Below are 18,074 nucleotides of genomic sequence, written 5' to 3'. Positions count from 1 at the left end.
ACAAAGATGGTGAGAGAAAATCAGGATGATCCCAAGCACATAGTAGGTAACAGGTATTTAATGGAGGACTGGATTTTAATTTAACCAAATGAAGTGTAAGTCTGATTTACAGCAGGAAAAAGGAGCTTTATGGTCACTGTAACTCAATGATTCATTGGTCTAATTTATTAAACTATAAAACCCCAGAGAAAATAGATGATGCCAATTTAAAGTTTTGCTAAAGTTATATTACGCCATGGATTATGTCTCAAAAACAAAGGAACAAAGGGAGGCATTTATTGCCTTTATCTGAGATTATGTTGCTCGGTGCCCATTCGTAGCCACGTGCCAATATTAAAAGCGGACACCTCAGGGAGAAGATAATCATACTTAAGTCTTTGAAGTCTTTTGTTTCAATTCCCCGCATTTTCACTTTAGAGAGAACATGCTGACGTGTAACCGTATGGTCCACAGAGTTAGCTGCACAAACATTTTCACAGATATTAAATGTTGCGAAATCAGAGTTTTCACTTTCATCCCATGATCATTTCACTTTTCAGTTTTATTTAGAACAATACATATTGTCTCAAGACGGTTGAAAACAGCAAGAAACCTTGAGAGGAACATTAAATGTAGTTATGAGAATTTAAAGATGGTTTCTCATACTAAAAAGATTATGTAAGTTTTAACGCTTATGTTGAAAGGAGTCTTGCCATTTAAGTTTCAAGGTTGTGTTGACGGGTGTAAACTTCTTCAATAGTGACCAAAGCAAGATGGTGGAGACGTATCAAAACGTATCATAAATGAATTTAAAAAGCAGTTTTTCTTCAATGAGGGTTTTATTTTGGTATCGTGTTTAATATATGTACACACATACTATGTTGATGTCACATTTGTTTCATGTCCTCCTTAAGGACATCTGCTTGAAGCTGGCCCTGTATGTTATGCTTTGTTACTCCGACATGTGAAGCTTCAGGTTATACAAGAAGATGTGTGCAGGAGGTTTTTCATTTTACTGTGGGGAACCTGTTGGTTGAGTCAAGGCCGTTTGTTGTTACAGGAAGAAGAAAAGGTTTTATTTTTCCAGGCATTTATAATCTAAATCTGTACATGTTCGTCATGTCTCACATGAAAAGGAAAAACAAAAAAAAAATTCACCCAAAGCACATGATATAGACGGATCGATCGATACATATGCATCCATGCTCCTCCACACACGCACCCCCACACTCGGACACGTTTCATATTCATCCATGCCAAGAGTGCTGTGTGGTACGCTGTACGGAAACAGGGATCGAGGAAGGGCAGGTGACGTGTTGCCGAGGGAGGTCGGCGTTGTTGGAGGCAGCGTGTCTGATCTGAAGCCGGCATTTAGAAACGACTCTGGGAACAGTACGAGAGACCTGGTCGAACGATACTTTGAACAAAGACGTGAAGTCTTTGCTGATTCTGTACAGTCAGAGTGAAGTTGATCATCAACTTCGCTACTGAACCCCTCCAGAATTCAATCCTCCTTCTACCCTTACACTACTCACACTTAAACATGTATATATCCTGCTGTTATTGCCATAGTTTCTATTGTGTTTATCTGTACATACACCGATCAGCCACAACATTATAATACCATTGACCACCTTGTGACAATTCAGTGTTCTGTTGGGAAACTATTGAACCTGGCATTCAAGTAGATGATACTCAGACATGCTTAGATCATACCTAGACCATGTCACATCATTTTTTTTGTAGTCACCTACTCAAACAACCGTTCAGGGGAAGTGAAGACGTCTGAAATGATATTTGTTTGTTTGCACATTGAATACATTAAAATGGTGTAAAAATGGTTTGTGCCGGGGAGAGATGGAAGCCAAGAAAGGCTCATGAAATACCTCCCTTATATAAAGCAAAATGTGTCTACAAATTTAATGTAACATCAAAATACAAATAAGATAGAAAGAAAAAAAATATAAAAGGTACAAATTGTTGTCTACAAAAAAATGGAACGTAACATTTCCCAGTTGGCTGTCAATGAATGTGAGTGGAAATATACATGAGTCTCTGTCTGTGTTTCCTGTTTTCCTTATTTCCTTTTGGAGGTTTGCACACACACACCCACGCTTCATGAAAAAAGGCATTCTGAAATACTGACACTTTTTTTTTTCTCGTTGCTAAAAGCGCTAAACGCCGAAGGCAAAGGACATAATGAGACTCTGTGTTTGTTGCTGCATAGAATAACTGTGAAGTGTCTTGGCTTAATTCTGTTTTTTATTTGTGTAACCTTCCTGTTGCCACTGCAATAATCCCATAATCCTCCTTTTGTAGTTATTGTATCTCTAATTTCTATAATTTGTGTATTAAGCATTCTACACTGAAATGTTGAGGGAAAACTAACCGGCTCAGGTCGTTTCTGTGATCCATGAATGTCAGCCTGAAACGATCAGCACTATCAACAATGGTGACTGGAGAAGAGTCATACGAATGTTTGTATTTTTGAATCTCCTCAGTTATACTTTCTCAATGTGTTCCATCTTTATCGCTCCAAATCGTTTGAAAATTGCAGAGATGGAGAAGGATCCAGAAATACTAAAGCAGTCGTCTGTGTTGCTGCGATGTGTAGTTACATTTCTGGGGAGGTGCACATCAGGCAGGGTCTGCGCTGTAACTTTAAATTATTAAATAACTTTGTAATTTTGCCTTTAGTTTGTTGATTATGATTATAATAAAACACAGGACAAATTAACCTGTTTCAATTAACCAAGTACAATATAAAATAGTTTAACAGTATAAAAATTAAACAATTCCCCTTTTACTACACACATTGTTTTAGAAAAAAAAGTAACTAGTGCAAAATAAGAAAAAGGAACAATGTGACAAAAATATAAAATTTGTTCAGAGAGGGAAACGTTGGGTCATTAATTTTACACTAAAGAAGTGCGTCTGCATCCCGTGTAATCGTCGATCCAAAGTGCGATGCTACTGTGATGCTACGATCTGAGTGTCGAACTCTGTCCATATCCACCTTCTGCTACAGGTGAGGATGGAGGAGCTCCTGACGCACACAGACGTGGAGAGAAGCTGCACTCGCATGAACTCTGTGACGAGTAATTTAGGCGACGTATGGAAGAGAAACTGCAACAAGTATGGATCTCATCACTCTAGTATCGATCCGATACCGATACCTGCCATGGTGTCGATATTACCAGTACTAACGATACTTATATGGATACGCTGATCCCTACGCAGAAGCATAAACCGCCTATAAGCTGTGACGAGTAAAGTATGCAACACTTTGCTGTGTGCGCACACAAGGAATTTGACTCCGGTCTCTTTGCTCATTGGTACAAAACCATTTGTAAAGAATACGAGTTTATGTAATGAGGACAAGATGAAGTACATGATGCAAAGTGGGAAATGCAAGTATGGAAACGAAGTAATGCTACGTCTTTCTACAATTGCTGTAGATGTTATTAGCCCTGATTGAACTTTTTTTTAATTTGGCTACGTATTCTCTTTCATTCATACAAATTACACACAACTATTGTCAGTGACTTAGGCCCTAAGTTTGTTTTCTTTTTTCTTTATCAAACATAAAATCTGTTTCATTTTTTGTTGGCCAGAGCAAAAAAACAAAAGTGGTATTGTTTCAGGATTATCGTGTAACAAGAGGAAGTGGACATATATTGCAGCTCACAGTTTTTTAATTACTTTCCAGAGGAGGACAGCTCCAGGGAGCAGCTGTCAACCCCAACATTCTTCTGTGAAAACTGCTTCCGCCGACAGGGAGAGGGAGTGATGGAAAGCCCTCCAAACAGCCTGACAGATTTTCAATTAAAGTTCAGCTGCTATCGTTTGTGGTGACTGTCCACGCCGGTGAACGTGGCCGATGAAAACTGGAAAGTGGGGCTTTGGGGATTCCAGGTATGGAGTGCAACATGTACGAACATCCCCATAAAACTGGCAAAAAAAAAAAAAAGTTTTTAAAAGTTTTCAAATAAATCACAATAATTTCATGCGTAAAAAATATTTTAGTCCAACTTTATTACATGAGCACAAATGGAGGAAGTAGTAGTCGCCTATAGTCTTACATTTGACTAGTTTATAAACATCATACTTGATCAAAATGATTTATTGTGTTTATTATATGATAACAGGGAATAACATAAAAGATGCAAAAGTGTCCCCTGAGAAGTAGGTGAGGACATCATTATGTCCTGCATTGAGAAAGCATGTGCTCTTGTCTACAGAATATAAATAGCCTATAAATAACACTAAAAGATAAACACGGCCACAAAAGACTTGACGTCATTGACGGGGAATCCATCGCAGAGCTCATAAACTTCCGAGACGTGCATCTGAAGCTTTTTTAAATTTGAAGTACTGCACTTTTCTGTTAAAACCACACTGTGTTTTTTTTTTTTTTTTTTTAAATCTGTCTTGTGTTTAATTATGTTTTTTTTTTGTAGAAATGGGATTTTCAGCTCTTTGAAGGGAGCCAGGTCTTGTGGACTTTCAAAGAGCCACTGAGAAGACTCATTTTGATATTTTTTAATCACAGGGTAAGATTTGAAGCAGAATCCCACACACACATATATATTCTGTTAGTGGGATGCCGCTGTTGCTATGCAACTGGCCAGACAAGCACCCCGGACACTGTTTTTGCCAACTACTTTTGTACATTTGTTCATGATGCTAATTCTGTAAATTTGCCTTGATTACACTGTTTATTTTTCTAGATAATAGTTATTTTTATTCTATTTTAATCAATTTTTGATTTTTTGACAAAGTCATTTTCCTTGTGGATCAATAAATTCTGTCTAAGTCTAATTATTCTGAAATACTGATTCTAGGTAGATACTTTATTCATCCGTGGGGAATCAAACCACTGTTTAGTGTTTAGATGGCCGTTATGTTCATAACTATACCACTGATGTCATAGTATCCTGGCAGCCTTTTGCTTTCCTTTACAGCCGTGTCATCACACAAGTGCATCTCAGTTGCTGCTGCGTTTTCTTTGGTTCTTTTCTGTGTTTTTGAGTCTCAAGTCACTCCGTTCAGATGAAGCGAATTCTCTCCCTTCTTGAAATCACATTGTACTGAGGCCACTCTAGTGTAAATCACAGCTAAATAAAAGGCTCACAACTGCAACTCGGTTCCTAGGATTAATTTTTAAGAGCCGTTCAATAGATCTGGCTCGTCCGCTCACGTCACAACTCTATTTTTTTGGTTGATTCTTCAGTGGCGGTGAATACATCATGCTTCGTCCCAGAGGTGCGACCAGTTTCTCTGACCACGTGACAAATATAAGCCAGCAATTGTTCTTCCCGTTCCTGAGAAAGGCATTGCACTTACAGCCGGTATTTATGTTAAAAGGACAAATAAAATCTTCCATAAAGTTAATATTCATTACCCATCTGCACCTCAAAGTGAGGGATGTCATCATTTTTGTCTTGATAAGATTTATTTGATCCTTCATGCGTTTTAATTCAATAATAACAACCATCATTACAGTGATGAATAGAAATACTAATGGACAATAACTGTCAGAAAAGTCCAAAGACATCAGACGTGGGCTTTAATTTAAGACAACTTAGACCATCTTTTTTAAAACAGGGAAGGAAGCCAAATGGAAAATCTCATTCCATCATTAAGACATCCATCATTCTCTTTTATTCAATACATAAAATGTCATAATTGACTTTCGAAAGTACTACGAGGACAGAAGGTCTTATATGTGACAATGGTTGGCAGTGAAATTGAAACGAGCAGCACATTTAAATTGGATTCAGGATTTTTAATGTGTCCAGGAGACCCGGCCCAGAATCCTTGACCAACCATAAAATTCTTTTTAAGCGGTTAATGCTGTTGCGGGTTTTCTGCGACACTGCTATGGACTGAAGTGTGATTTTGGATTTAAAAACTTGTAGCTGCAGCACTGATACATGCAATTTGGGTTGAAGTACCTTAGATACCAGTAAAACGTTGTAGTACTACCCCTTGGTCTCCGAAGGGCTTTTTGAAAATGACAGTTTTCTGTGTTTTAGACCAGGGGTCTTCAATGTTTTTCAGGCCCAGGACCCCAAAACTGAGCCCCTACCAACTATATGTGTTCTAGATTACACTCAACCTATTGCTATTTATAATATAATATATGCATTCAGTATAAAGCTATCCAAATATTATATATACCCAAATATATATATTTTTATTTGCTAAAGTAGGGTAATTGTGAGGGAAAATTAAAAAAATACAATACAATACAAAATGTCTAATCAACTAAAGATTTTGCGACCCCCCTGTTGCATGGACCCCCCATGAGAGCAATATCAAAGACACCAATACTATGATACAACACATATAACTCATAGCAGTCAGGTGTTAAACAAGAGTAGATTTAAAGTTTCCTCAAAACAATCAATGCTTGTAAAAGATTGGAAATAAAGTCTCACAGATAAACGGTTACTTTTGTGCCTCAGTTTCCCTAAAAATCATCTCCTGTTTAATAATATATTAGTCTAACACTTAGTAATAAGTGTCTAACACTTAGTAATAAGTGTTAGACGCTACTTTTTTTCAACTAAATTGATTAAGTGAATAGGGAATAATAAATTAGGCGCATGAAAATGGTGTGACTTTTATTTTTTTTCCCCACGGTTTCAGAAAAGCCAAGACAAAGCGCGACCGTCACCAGAGGAAACAGCTGTTTCCATTGTTTCTTCTTGGTCTCCTGCCACTGAACAGCTCTGGTGGAGTAGTAGGGAGATGAAGTGCGGCGATGTTAATTGTGGAGCAAGAGATGAGGATGGTACTTCAATTTACTCAGCTTAAATTTTAGTGCGGACTTTGAAAGTGGTCGACCATTCAGTCTCAACAACACTTGTTAAACGGTGCTTGTAAAGTTTATAGTTTGTCACAGTTACTATTTATTGTAGTAAATACTCAATGCAGCTCCTCACCATGGCCGCATCAGTAATTAACACAGATATTTATAAATACCTTCATTTGTAAATTCTTACTTTAAGTTAACAGCTTCAGTGGCAGGATATTTTAAAAAGCTCTCTTTTACAGGAATGGAACGCGCTTCTAATAGTTCTACTTCAATAAAAGTGTTTTAGATAAAAACCATGAAGGAAAAAAGAAACAAAAACTGTGTCACAAATATATAAATGTCCGCAATCACAGGTGTCAGGGAACACTCTTGACACAAAAGAAAAGTGGTAGTTGGATTTGGATGTTATAATTGAAGATGAGACATGGGAATATGTGTGATAAGAGGGGCACAGAGAAACTAATAACCTGCTGTGGAGAGAATTCCTCTACAAATTAAAAATGAGATATTTCAGAACTCAGTTCTCGGTAGTAAAATTTGACAAAAATAAACCACATTTATGCTGGATGATTTTTTTAGGACTGATACTGTGGCTGATTTTTCTGAGACGATATTTGGAGACAATACTGTTTATTTTCCCTCCATTTACAGGATAAAAATGACACAATGGTAACAAATGCTACAATTTAACTAAGAACATAAACGTGCTTGACTCTCAATCTCCTGCTTCTCAGTGTAAATCACAGCTAGATGCTGGAGTCTGCTTTGGCCCGTGGTTCTTCTCAGCCAAGTATGTTTAGCTTACAGGCAGCATTAGTCTTACACCTTGGCTTTAATCAACACATATTCCTACCAAAAGCTTTATAGCTAAACTGTGGACAGTGGTTGATTGCACTATTAACTTTCCAGAGAGAGGAAAGAAAACGTCAGTTAGCAAACTCCTACTTAACAAGAACTCCTACTTAGCAACAACAGTTGCAACAGTAAAAGTTGCTAAAGAATAAATCAATAAAAATATAACCAAAAGAAAAAAATTAGGAGTGCTTAACATGCCAATGATTATTTCCAGCTGCAGCCACTCTGCTAGCGGGGGAGGGGCAATGTATGGGCTGCACGGGTCCTCAGCGTCTCCAGTAGCATAGGGCTCCCTGTGGATATGCCTGTCTGTAAATTTTACCGTGAGAAAATAAAAACATATATGTATCAGTGATCGCACCCTGGTATCGTCCTATACCAATATCAGTAAAAAAAACTAAACAAAACAAAACAAAAAAACAGAAATATTGGGCTGATATATCGGTTGATCTCTAGTTTGTTTGCAGTGCAACCACATATTCTCCTTCCTCACATGAGATTTGTCCATAACACAAAATTAAAGGTTTCGGGTGTAATGTTGAATTTCAGTTCTATAGCATCTGCAACAGGTTTTTTTTTTTTTTTTAGAAGGGCATAATGTACATTTGGGTGTCAATGAAGACAATTTTATCAGATGTATGTCACATTTTCTGTCACAGATTTTGGTGATGATGACCAGGAGATGAGGCACGAGTTAGAAACAAGCAAAACAGTAACAGAAAATCCAAATACCGAGAAAGAGCTAAACAAAAAGAAGACCTGAGGATCACAAGGCTATATAAATACACAAGTGGGAAGAAGTAACGCAAGACAACACCGAGGAACTACACTTTAAAAATGAAAACAGTAAAGTGGAAAGAAAACCAAACAGGGTCACAGCAAAATTAAACCATGACAGTATCATACTGCTGCAGCCACACAGACGCTCGGGTAATTAACTGTCAGTTCCTCTTTAGCTGTTGCATTGTGTGTGTTTCTGCATGTGCTTTGTGTGTGAGTGGGGTTTTCTTTTCTCTCCTGTGTGATTTCAGGTACATGCTGCAGCAGCTGAGTCAGAACACCTGGTCCCAGACAGTAGCCAAGAGAAGAGTTGGGCAGCGTTCAGGTTGCCTGCGCTACATCTGTGGTTTACTCCTTTTACAGAAAGAGGCTTTCATTCTTATTTTATTATTATTTTCTTTTTAACTTTAGTCTTTTTTTTTTAGGTTAAAACATATTCTTGTTTAAAGTAATTTCATTGGTGGTGATCATACACAGATTTGAGAAAGGTGCAGCAATTGAACGTTGTGTCAATACATGTTAGTTTAATCTTCTTTTCAGCAGATTGTTGCCAGGAGATGCGCTATGCGTTCCAGCTCTTTTTAATGAACCATCCCTATACTGACCAAAATGCAAACCACAAGACTGGTTCAGTTGCAAAACCGTCAAATTATTCTTCCGGGATGTCAAAGGTCATTCATTACTTTGAATAATGAATGACCTTTTGACATCCTGGAAGCCTGCCTCATGCTCCCCAGTTGGCCTTAGGGAGGCCTCACACCAGCCTTAACGCATATTAGCAACCAATGTCAGTGTACAAGCCCCAGTTGTTGTGCACCCTGTTACATTAGACACCCCAACTGGCATGTCCCAGCATTTTTAAACACCAAAAAACAAATGTTTGCTTATGCTCTCCTGTTCCTGAGAACACGACGTTAGCATAGTCCCATCTGTTGCAGAGTGTTTGCTCAGAGAAAATTGTCGTTTTTTTCCTCTATGGCCCTGTGGCCTTTTTGTGTATTGTGAGTCTGGAATAGCATTTTGTGACTGAGTGAATGATTATTGCTTCTCACAGGTGCAATCTCAACATCTTCTGTCCAAACGTGAAATAATAATTCTTAATGGCCTGTTTAATCAAGCAACCGCCTATGACATGCCTGTGTATATGATGCATAGACTGTACATAAAGATGGACGCCTGAAGAGCTCCTCAGAAGTGAAGCCAAAGCAAGTAGAGCTCCCCCTGGTGTCTGGCTGCAGTTTAGGTCGTAAGATCCACCTCCTCCATGTTAGTGGATGGGACTTGGACCGAACTAAAACACTAAAGTACACATCTACATAATCTGTATTTTTCAAAGATGGTTTCTGTCATTTTAGGTTGTTAATGTGATGCTGATGTACGTTCAAGTGTCGTTGTTTTAATTAGCTATTTGACGCTGTAGAAACAGGATGTGACATCATGATGAATACCAGTTGCCATGCCAACTGCTCCATGAAACATCCTGTAGGACTGCAAGAGTTGTAGAAATAAAAAAAAAATTAAAAAGCCTACAGTGTATAATTCAACATTTATTTCTAACAGAGCAGAGCATAGAATTAATTAAATGAAAATGAGTGGAGGAAGTGTGGTCGGGTCATCGATATTGTGTGGACATTTTACAGTCTAACTATTTGTTTTTCATAAAATAATAATAATGAAAACAAATAAAAAATCACCATATCAGCTTTTTTGCTTTTTCACGATGTGGATCTGGCTTTAATTTTAAAAACAACTATCTGCATATGAATACGCGGCACCACTTCCTGATCTTGACACAAGGCTATACTTGATACTGTATTTAAAAAAGAAAAAAAAGTCTTTAGCTATTAAACCCAGATCCAATTTTCCTCTCATTCACACCCTGAAATTGCCCGTCTGATCAACAGGAGCTATTTTGTAATTTGTTTTCTTGCCCATGATCACTTTAAGCAGGTCATCCAACCACTGACCCTTGTGATTAATGGACAACCCACTCTCCATTCTGACCTTGAGTCAGGCGTGCTATTTAAGCTTTGATTTAAGGTCTTTCTTTTATTCATGAGAGTGTAATTGTAGATTTTTGTATAATTTTTTTTGTATTGTCCTTACTTATCCTTTCATATGAAGTTCGAGCCAGTGGCAGCCAACTTTACTGGTGAGGGGCACATTGAACAGCTGATGAATTTCTGAAAGCGACACGTTTTTGTGCAGGTTGATGGTACTGATCCTCATTACCACCGATCTCCTTTCCAATCTGATACAGAGTATAATTCAGGGTGGTATCGACGATACCGATCCAATACCGAACCTTTGTGTAAATACACCCTAATGTGTCTCGTAAATCCGGTCTATGTATTTCAAATCATAACTTCACAAAGAATATAAGACATCAAAGTAATTTATTTATTTACTTTAAACTCTGAAGTATATTGAGGTAGTGTCTTCATTTACTATATCTCCGAGCTAATACAACAATGGAAAAAACAAACATTAACTCAATGACTGAAGAACTGAAAGTATCGATATTTTGATTTGAAAATCGATTTAAGAGCATAAAAACCTGGTATCCTAGTGTCGATCTGCACATCACTACTAGTTGACGGTGTGGTGTGGACTGGAAATAACTAGTTCCATGTAAATTTTGACAGTAATTCTGTATTTTACACTATTTATTTCTTTATTTGGAGACCCTTAGTAACCAATGGACGTTCTTGCTGTAAAGTGTCATCGCTAACCACCAGTAACTCAAGCGTAACGTATGTTTTTTGTAATCAAAGAAAAACTAATAGAGAACAAAGTCGTATGAATTTATTTATGGGGGAAAAAAATAGGATTCATCACTATCGCAACATAAACATTCCTCCGAGGCTTCTTTGAGAGGTAGTTTCTCTTATCGGCCACTCTAACATAATGAGTTAGACATAGACTTTATTGTCCCCATGGGGGAATTCTTTTTCACAGCCCATCTCCCTTCCACAGAATCCACCACATTACAGCACAGAACAACACACACGGTAAAAAAACACACATTTTTAAAACAGACGAAACGGTATCCAACATTTAACCATTCAAGAAGGCCTTTCGTTAGAAATAAAACCAACAAAAACTTCACTCAGTATTTCAAAGAAAAGCCAGAAGTAACACCAGTCACTTTGACAGATAAGGATTAGAAGTTTTCTTTTGAGATTTCATTTCTATAAAGGACTACTCGAACTACATGTTTAGTTTCATTTTTATTTCACCAATTTCTTGATTTTATTCAACACCCATCATCCAGCCGTAGCGCTGCACTTTCTGTTAACCTTAATCATTCACAATAAACCTTCACAAAAAGCCAATTCAATTTGGTTTAATGTTGCTTCCCTCACTCCTAACAGAGCAAATGTTATTGAAAGAAATGAGGCGGACATCAAAATCTTCTTTTTTTCAGTGTATTCAAATTACTCAGTGCCGGTAGCACTTAAACAGATTCTGAGTGTTATCTTTCAAAACAGGCCAAAACTACGCCTGCACTTCATGTGGTTCAAGGACGGCTTTGAATTTGGTCTTAATGGCCTTTGTTAGGCGACAATCACAGGAACATCAGGGGGTTAAATAGCGGTTCATGACTTCAAACGTCGCAGATTCAGTCGGGGTCCTGACTTCTCCAGGCTCCTGCGTTCTTCTAAAACTCTCCAAATTCGTTGGTCTCCAGCCACCAGACGCCCTCGTACTCTCCCGATCAGTCACTTGATTCCCTACACCTGCTCACGCACCTGCTCTCCCTTAGTCCTGAGCGTCCCGCTTGTCACTGTTGTTTCTGATCATTGTGTTTCAGCTACTACACCCACGCCTGTTGCTGCTTGTCAGCTGCATCCAAACGTCAGCCTGTGTACCTACCTACGTCTTTTTTTTCCCCATCACAATAAATGAATTGAGCCTTCTAGCCTTGTTGGTGTGCTTTTTGAGCCTCCATCTTTTGCTCAATGCACCAGTTGTGAGGAAAGCATAAAGTAGTACGGTATTAGTCCTTTTCATGACTATTTTTTATTTTTTTTTAATCAAAATCTTTCTTGAAAGCGACCTCTTTTGGGACTCTTGTTTGCAGTTTTAAGATGTTCGTTTTGTGCTCTCCATTTGCGTACATGGCATTCTGTGACACCCTATTTGGCAGTTGTTTAACTTCATTAATTTAAAGTTGACATTGTGAGTACTTCTCTGTTGTTTGCTAACTTGGCAAGCTTTTCAACCACTTTGTTCGAAACAATCTCATTCACATCGTTCTTCCATCTTTCTACCGCTCATCAGCTGTTCCCATGGGACTAGCTTTACCTGGGACCTCTGGGTCCTGTGCAAACTGTCCATGTCCCTGATTTGTAAATTAAAAAATAACACTGCAAATGACCTACCACAATTGTCATAACACAGAGGTCCTCTGATCTGGTGCAAAATCATCATTTAGGGGAGAAGTTTTGACTTTTTTGAGAATTTTGTTTGGTTTGCTATTTCTTTTCCTGCCTCTCGTCACTTAGGAATCATGAAGGATGTGCTATAATTCAAAGCCTGGACAGATGTTAGAGCACGAAGTTGAGATGTCCCTTAATTATTTAATCCGTATAAAAGAGTAAATAGTTCAATCAACCATTAATGTGTTCATTGACCAAGGTGTAGCTGATTTAAATACTGACAGGTCGTTGCTAATTTCTTCCCTGAAATGAATAGCATCAAGAATTTATCTTTATTATCCATTATAAAAAGTAATTAGGACCATCTGACACGCAGTGGAAAGTAGCAGAGCCATAACTTAAGTTTGTTTGTCCCGTGCGAATGCGCCACATGAAAAACAGACGTAGGGGTTTAATATCTGAATCACAGGACGTCCCAGGTAGGATTTAATCGAGCCGAAACAACCCAAATATAACATGACCCATATTTTAAGGATATTTTTTCGGTTTTGGTATACGGTATTAAGTGATTATACAAAGGGGTCTTATTACCACCAATTGGTCAAAATTGACGGTGATGGGTCAGGTCAAACACATTAAAAATGAAAATAAAAAAACAAAAACACTGCTCAGACAGCTGTAAACGACTATTAACATTCACATAACCTGTTTCTGTTGCCCTGTGGTTCACTTGCACACACCGCCGTGTATGAATCATGCAAATAACCAGGTCACCGAGTGATTCTTCATGCAAACATTAGAACCGTGCCAAGATTACTTATTATGAGGACACGTTGTTTGTATAGCCAGTGCACCAGGGGCTTAAACAAAGGACTGATTAATATAATTAATGTCAGGACACAGAAGTCAAGAGGCAGCAAATCCCAAATGTGGACGTATTACATGGAACTTAATCCAGATTTTTCGAAATCAACTCACTATAAACAAAAATGAATAAATAAATATGTACAAAAAAGGATAGTTTCAGTTTTATATACTGTATGTCAGTGATAGTTAGCAGGTGAACATGTTTTATTTATTCGAGGTGCTGCTGCTATAGACAAAAATGTACTTAGCGATGGGAAGTGTTTGTCTAAATCACTTAACAATTCACACTCTCTCTGTGGATATTACAGAATAATCAATAGGGCACTGTAGAAAATATTGGAAACAAACATTTTATATTACCTTATTGCTACAATTTTCAGTTGAGGAGGAGTTGTATATCCCACTGAATCCCAAGGAGACATATTTCAGAGATGTATGTGAATATAACTCCACACCAACACCAATGAGCAAGCACAACTCTGGGCTGATTCCACTAGTGCAGGGATCTTCAACCCCAAACTGATGGAGAGACTAAGTAGGGACTCTATATTAAATTCAGTCTAGTTCTATTTATAAATAGTTATAACAGTATTTAATATTAAGCTATCTCTTATCCCTTGACTGTGTTGGATTCATGTTAATGAGCATTTAAAGAAATTTGAATTTGTGAAGGAAAATAAACAAAAATATTTTTAAAAATGTCTAATCAACCCTGCAGTACCTCGATGGACCCCAGATCTATGCACTAGTGTAAATTATTATTTTTTGGAGCTAAACTGAACCACTTAAATACATGGTTTCATTTTTGTGTAGCATAGTTTACATGGTTTCATGAATCAGTCGAAAGCATAGACTGTATATAAATATGGACAACTCGTCCCCACTTCCTCCCAACGACCAAACTGTTTCCTGTGGGAAACACCAGTTACCAGGTCAGAAATGTTGGATTATACACTATTTTTTTCCCCACCAACTCTCAAGATCCTATTATAACAGCTTCACCGAACATTTGACATTTGGCAACTGGCGGTCATCATGATGTCACATCCTGTTCCTGTAGCGTCAAATAACTAACTAAATTTACACTTGAATATGTGTCAGTATTATATTAACTACCTAAATGACAGAAACCATCCTTGAAAAAAAATAATTTGATGTGTATTTTTGTGTTTTATTTTGAACCAAGTCTCATCCACTAACATGGAGGAGGTGGAGCTTATACCACAGCCAGCCACCAGGTGGAGCTCTACTTGCTTTGGATTCACTTTTGAGGAGCAGTTCTGCCCATCTTTAAGTACAGTCTATGGTTAAAATGCATAAAACATTGAAAGTGTCAGATCATAACTTTAAATATGAATGTTTTCCAGTATAAAAGTTTGAACTATAAGGACTATAATGACACCAGGGCTACATCAGAGTGACTCTGTGGTACCTTAACAAGAGTAAATGGAAAAGTCTTTTTGTCACTTTGCCTTATACGACTTCTGGAAATTTTGTAACAACTTTTAATCTGCCACCTCCCCGTTACTTCCACTGAAAAAAGGTGGTGAATGAGCACATAATGCGCTGCGGGTAAGCTAACGCATGCAGGTGCTGAGGTAAGCAAGATTAACTACTGTTGTTATCACTTGCAGGAGTTCAATTAGTTTTTGATGAAGCAGCAGGGCCAGGTAGTTCATAATGAGGCAGCTAGGTTTTCTTTTCGCATCTAGCTTGGTTTGCTTTTCAGGCTAATTGCCAAAACTGTCAAGCTGAGCTGGAGCGTCTGTGAGCAAGAGCCAAGCTTCTGGGGGGGTGGGAGTGGGGGGGCAGGTGAGAGCAGAACTCTCTGGAGTGAGAGCAGGTTGTTTACTGTGAGTTGCCGACATGCGGCAAAATCTGCAGAAATTAACGTCTTCACTGTAAGCACAACACAAAAGTTTAGTTTTAGGTAGATTTATGTCCACAAGCTTGTTGATTTTGACACGGTGCTGTTAAGACGGGTGAAATGTAGAAGGTAAGGAATTAATTTAACAACAATAATAATAATAACACAGAATAAACCTTTATTAGTGGTGCAGATCTGGTCTGTTATTTGTGGAATAATACATTCTTGAAAGTTATTATGCATGTTTTTTTATATATATATATATATATGTATATTTACTAAATTGTATTATTTTCTCTCTTGGCTACAGTTTTTTGAGTTGACTCTGAGAGATACAGTACAGTGGACTGTTATTTAAAAAGCCAGTTTCTATGAAATGCATGAAACTGCTAAAGTTGCATATTTGTGCATCACTGCGACGCACTGGAAGTACTAAAGAAATTACTCAAAAACCAAGATGGCCGCCCCAGGACTCCAGAAATGCAGATCTTAAATCTTCAAATATCTTGCCAGTCCTTCAACAGTATAAGTCGAAGTAAGAAACATCAAGTAAAAAACAAGTAAAAAAAGTAGTAACATTGTTTAAATTTCTAAATATTGATTTTACATTGGATTTACAATTTACTTTATCTGTGGAGTGTAGTTTGTACGCTCATTTATATCTGAAATGGAGGATCTGCTGTTAACATCCATTGCTCTAAAAAATAAAATTAGTGAATTTTATGATGTGCTGTCTAAAGGAGGAAATTCATCTTTCCCAAACTTATTATCATTATTATTATTATTATTAAAGATTCGGGAAAAAGATTTGGGTATGGAGATCGATGAAAACACCTGGTTAAATGTTTCTGATAGAATACGTTTCACATTTACGAGTAACAAGATTAAAGAAACAAGATTTAAATTTATCCACAAATTTTAATCTCTCCCCCAATAAAAATGCATAAAATAATTCATCACTCTGCTCTAGATGTAAAACCAAACAAGGAACATTTATGCGTTTATTCTGGCACTGTGAATCATTCAAACCTTGAGCTTCAGTTTGTCTTTTTTTTTTTTAATCTGATTTAGAATTAGATTCATACTTATATTTACTCCATGATATGCCTGGTTTTCATTTAGACAGTAAAACATACAGATTTCTAATGATTACTTCATATTATGCGAAACAAAAACAAATATATATTTATTTATACTTAATACTATTATGGAAAGATGAATTACCTCCTTGGTTTATGTTGTTTTTTTCCCTTCAGAGAGACTCACATATAAGAAATGTGGTTAGTAAAAGTTTTTTGTCGATTTGCTGGGATGATGATTGTGATTTTGGTTTAGAGTTTAAGCTATCTGTGATTCAAATATTATTCTTTGCTGAGTCATTGATTGGTAGTGTCACTGCTTTCTTTTGTTTATTTGTTTGTTTTGGTTTGTTATCTGTTTTCTGTCGGTAGCCAGGTAATACTCCAGCCAATATATTCTTAAAGGACCGAAATCAAAACCAGACCTCCCTTTTTTTCTCACACATTCTTCCTCTTTCACACAATTACTGTCATGGTCATTGACTTTTGAACATTTTGAAAAGTTTCTTCCTCTGTGTTTAGCTTCTCATTTTATTTCCTGTGTTTGCCCTCCACTGATTGTTTGATTGGTTTCTCCTGGTGTGCTCCATCCTCATTACTCTCACCTGTGTCTAGTTACCCCTCAGCCCATGTGAGTATATATAGTCCTGCCTTTGCCTTACCAAGAGAGCTGTTGTGTTACCTGTTTGTTCACGTATCCTTGGGGTTCTGTGTTTTCTGAGCTTTGTCTTGGTCTTGCTTTTCAGCAATTACTCTGCCTCACTCTGCAGCACTGTTTGTTCCCTCGATTCTAAGTCTTCATTAAACTAAGAATGATTTCATCCGGTCCTTGTTTTTTCTGTGTGCACAGGTCTTTTGTGAAGCACTGAATCACCTGAGCCAGTTGTTTCAAGATCTTTGCTTTGCCCCTAAGACTGAATAACACACTCCTACACACTCACAAGGAATCGATGATGATGTGCACAGAAATTGTTTTACTAGTGTATTAAACAGATGTCGGGTTCACATTTTTTAACCAGTGACAGATCAGTCATATTAAGTTGCGTCTCCACTGTGGCCTTTCTTGACCTATTTGCTTCAGAAGCAGCTCTCTCTCCAGAGTATATATTAATTTTTCAAAAAACGTATCTAATGTTGGTTTCACACTCTTGCACAGTCCTGTATAGGTCCATTATAGAAGGTCTTTATCATATGAAATTAAACATATTTTAATTTCAGAACTGAATTTGAATAGTAACAGTTGAATGTGAGAGTATAGAGGGTATATGCACGTGATGTCACAGCCAGTGAAGTCTCTGTGGTTACAAAAGTGACAGTTAAACGTGGAGATTAGCAGTATTAGTTTGAATCAAAGGCTTTAATAGAGTCTAAATTGTAAAATTAATTTAAAAAATGGGGAAAGAGCTGTTGTGCGATTGACTGAACCAACAGATTTGAAAAAC

Source organism: Mugil cephalus, chromosome 5 (assembly GCF_022458985.1).
Source record: "Mugil cephalus isolate CIBA_MC_2020 chromosome 5, CIBA_Mcephalus_1.1, whole genome shotgun sequence".
Classification (NCBI taxonomy): Eukaryota; Metazoa; Chordata; class Actinopteri; order Mugiliformes; family Mugilidae; genus Mugil; species Mugil cephalus.
The sequence above is the reverse complement of the archived record's forward strand: the minus strand, read 5'-3'. Positions refer to the sequence as shown.